We start from the raw sequence: 4154 nt of genomic DNA on the forward strand, positions 1-4154 counted from the left end.
TAGAATCAAGGCTTAATTTTCTAGATTTTTTGATATTTTGGTTACCCAATTTGAAAATAGTTGGTGGCAAAAGAAATGAAAGGGAGTGTTTCTGTTATCTACATCTAAAGAAGTACCAAAGGCTGATAAACATGCCAGTTTCTTGGAATATCAGTTCTTCGTGGATTAGTTCCTTCCAGTTTCTCAAGCTAAAGAAACCCGTATTAAATTCAGTAATTGTCTATTTCGTTTGGATAAAACTCTTCTGCGCTGGCAAGGAAACTAATAAAGTTCCAAACCCCTTGCCATTTTTCTTGCAGTTTGTCTTTTGTTTGAGAAGGTATTGTACTATCACCACTTCTCAGGCTCTGTGCACCTATGCAGTTAAAATGAATCTTCTCTCCTCATTTGACACCCCTCCAACCACTTCTATTTTTTAGGACAACAGAAAACCAACAACCAAAGAAATTTTTACAGATGGAAAAGGACTTTAGAGGGTTTCCTTGGTCTCAGCAAATTAACCCTATTAACTGGGGAGGTAGGAGATAAAGATAGTTTCTCTTACACATTAACTTCCTAGGTAAGAGAGGGAAGGCACAGAGGAGATGCTAGAAACCTTCAGTAAGGTGGTAACCATAAAAAAGTGCTTTTTCAGTTGTTCTCTTTTTTGTTGTTGTCATCCAAGAGCCTTCTTATCATTTGCCTATTGGTCTTATGTAAGATTTACATTATCGCTGCTTTATTGCTAAAATTAGTAGATATCAAAAATTAATTGCATAATAATGGCATCATATGTTGTAAAGAGCTTTGCAGCATGTAAAGTGTTCACCTACCTCATTTCATTTGGTCTATCTCACAACTGTATTAGGGAGAAGGGGGGGATATTATGGTCCTCATTTTAGAGATTGGTATTTATGCAGGGTCAAGAGGCAGAGTTCTTAACAAGGCTGGAGCTAGGAACTATGGCCTGTACTTTTAATCCTGGCATAAGCATTATTTTTTTTTCTCCATAGAGTACTGTAAATCAGTTGAACATATGAATAGGACTAGGATGGTGAAACTAATACTTATTACCTTAATTTTACTTGTCTGATTATTTAGCCCATTTAGCTACTCTTAGTCTCTAGGTAGAATTTAAGCAACAGAGTACAGAGGAATACACATGATGAAATGTTTGAGGATGCATTTAGTTCAATAAACTCAACATTACTTTAATTGAGTTAATTTATTGGGTCCTATATAACCTATACTTGGTGTTACTACCTCCTGCTAGTTTCATTCTCTTTTGCAGTTAGAATTGATATCGTGTTGTAAGTTGTGTTACTTGTTAAATTAAAGGTTTATTTTTGTATTTCATGTTTAGTACCTGGAGTAGAACAGAAAAATTATTATGTCTGTGTTCCCTTGGGACTCATTGGAAATTGTACAGTGACATCTTCTGAGATTTAGTCTGGTAAGTTGTATTTTGCTTTTTCTGTTTGTTAACAGTTGTATGAAAATAATACCATAATGTGTTTTAAAGACAATAAACCAGTGAATATGAAATGTCGGTTAATCAAGTGAATGTGAAATGTTGGTATATTATTGCAAATATGTGTACTATAATTACAAATTTTTAATGGTGAGAAATGAAATTATTGTTGCAATATGCAAACATTTTACTTGAAATGTTTGACTATTTAAGTTTTCCTTTTAAATTCCCGTGAGATAAAGATCTTATGAAATCATATTTCAAAGTAAAGTAGTTAGAGGTAGTTGCTCCAATTTGGGGCAAATTTTAGTAAAAACATTAATCTCTAAACATTGCTGAAATAATTTGCAAAAAATTCTGGTTATATGTGATCATATATAAAGAATGAGCTAACAGGTGTCTGACAGGAGCATTATTTTCACTTAGATAGCAGTTCACTACAAATGTGACATTTTTTTTTATCACACTCTGAATTTAAACTGTTAAAAATATGCAATACTGTTTTCTTCCTTTAGTTGTCTTTTTTCAGTGTGTCATCTGTGTATCTTTGCTGACATAGTTGTCCATGTGGCTCGAAGTCTTTGAAGGGAAAAAAAACTTCATAATGAGCTATGGTAGCTCTTATGGTAGCTCTTTAGCACTCTCAAGACTATATTAGTGTGACTTCATGTTTTGGTGTGTCATTCTACTCGGCCACTTGTACACTCTTGCTTTAAATTATGTAGAGAGGTCATAATCCTTGGAAATAGCAGTTTCCTATAAGTGATTTCTAAATTTCCAGTCAGCAGCAGAATGATTCAAAGGAATGTTAGGGGAAAACAAACGCTTTAATCTCATTAAGTAGATAAAACCTATCAAATTTATGAAAATGCATTTTAGGACATTTGAAAAATGGAAACATGACTAAAATTTTCAGTTTTGTTGAAAAGAGCAAGAAGTTTGAAAACCACAGTATGAAGTACTGTGAGAGGATATTGAATAAAAAATAATGTGGCCTGGTCCCTGACTCAGCTAATAGAAATAAAGCATAAAACTAGGAGCAGTGGGTAGAAGCTACAGGAATATAGGTGTGTATATCTATGTCTATCCACCTTTGTCTGTATATGCCGATATTTGTACAGTTGTCCCTTGGCATCCATGGGAAATTGGTCCCAGGACTTCCCACAGATACCAAAATCTGAAGACATGTAAGTCCCTGATACAAAACGGCATAGTATTTGCCTATAACCTATGCACATCCTCTTGTAAACTTTAAATAATCTCTAGATTGCTTATAATACCTATTACAATGTACACGTTACATAAACGGTGGCTGTACTGTATTGTTTAGGGAATAATGACAAGCAAAAAGTATATGCATATTCAGTATAGATGTAATTTTTTGGTTTTTCAGATATTTTCTCTCTGTGGTTGGTTGAATCCATGGACGCAGAACCCATGGAAACAGAGGGCTGACTGTATGTATGCATGTACATGCAGATCTATATATGAGTAAATCAACATTCTAGCAGAGCTGCACAAGGTGAAATGAGTCAACTTGGGAGAGAGTGAGTTAACTGTCACTGAAGGTGTTCAAACATACACTGGGCAACTATTAAGATTCCTTTTGATTCTGAAATTATATGGTACAAAAAAATTTTAAATTTGGAGGACCATCTGAAACTTGGAAATATGTGACAAAGAGTTCATTTATTTTTAATGTCACATTTATTGAAGTATAACTTACATAGTAAAATTCATCCTTTTAAAGTGTATAGTTTGATGCATTTTGACCAATGTATCCAGTTATGTAGTGGCCACTACAGTCAACAAATAGAATATTTTCATCATCCCACAAAATTCCCTTTTGCCCCTTTGCAGTTATCCCCTCTCTCCACCCTAGCCCTTGGCAATCACTGATTGATTTCAGGCCAATAGTTTTGCCTTTTCCAGAATGCCACGTACATGGAATCATGGGGTATACAGGTGCAACATCTGCCTCTTTCACTTGGTGTTTTCTTAGTTTGTTCCACTTCATTGCTGAGTGGTAGCCATTGTAGAGATGGACCGCAGTTTGTTTATCTCTTTCCCTGTTGATGGATATTTGGATTGTTTCCAGTTTCGGTGACTGTGTATGAAGCTGTCATAAATATTCACATTCAGGTGTTTGTATGGACATGTATTTTCATTTTTCTTGGGTTAGATATCTATGAGTATGGTGACTGGGTTGTTTAATGAGCATTTGTTCAATTTTATAAGTAAATGCTAAATTATTCTCCAAAGTACCTGACAAAGGCTTCTAAGTAGTTAAAATAACTATACCAAAATGTATGTAGATGAAGGAGCCCGATTCTCATTCAGCACAGATTTATTTTTATTTTACATACAGTTTTAACACGTTTGGTTAGCAGATATTTTCAGCCCACAGCAGATTAGGAACAGTAAATTAGAAGGCCTACGGGTAGGTTGTTAGCAATTATAAGCAGCCAAAAATTATGTTCACCAATATGACTATACAGTAATTACTGATTAAAAACAAAGCAGGCCGGGCGCGGTGGCTCACGCCTGTAATCCCAGCACTTTGGGAGGCCGAGGCAGGTGGATCACGAGGTCAAGAGATCGAGACCATCCTGGTCAACATGGTGAAACCCCGTCTCTACTAAAAATACGAAAAATTAGCTGGGCATGGTGGCGCATGCCTGTAATCCCAGCTACTCAGGAGGCT

The 4154-nt window shown here is 35.4% G+C and overlaps 1 protein-coding gene across 4 annotated transcripts in view; it reads left to right on the top strand.

The window, feature by feature from the left end:
• MACIR (macrophage immunometabolism regulator) overlaps positions 1–4154 on the top strand; it is a 20568-nt gene that overhangs the window by 6453 nt on the left and 9961 nt on the right. For all 4 annotated transcript variants that reach the window (XM_017511808.1, XM_017511810.2, XM_017511812.2 and 1 more), the window contains exon 2: positions 1343–1432. The gene's annotated coding sequence lies outside the window, so the exon portion shown is untranslated. The remainder of the gene's footprint in view (positions 1–1342; positions 1433–4154) is intronic.

This window comes from Cebus imitator, unplaced genomic scaffold (genome assembly GCF_001604975.1).
Source record: "Cebus imitator isolate Cc_AM_T3 unplaced genomic scaffold, Cebus_imitator-1.0 Scaffold452, whole genome shotgun sequence".
Lineage (NCBI taxonomy): Eukaryota > Metazoa > Chordata > Mammalia > Primates > Cebidae > Cebus > Cebus imitator.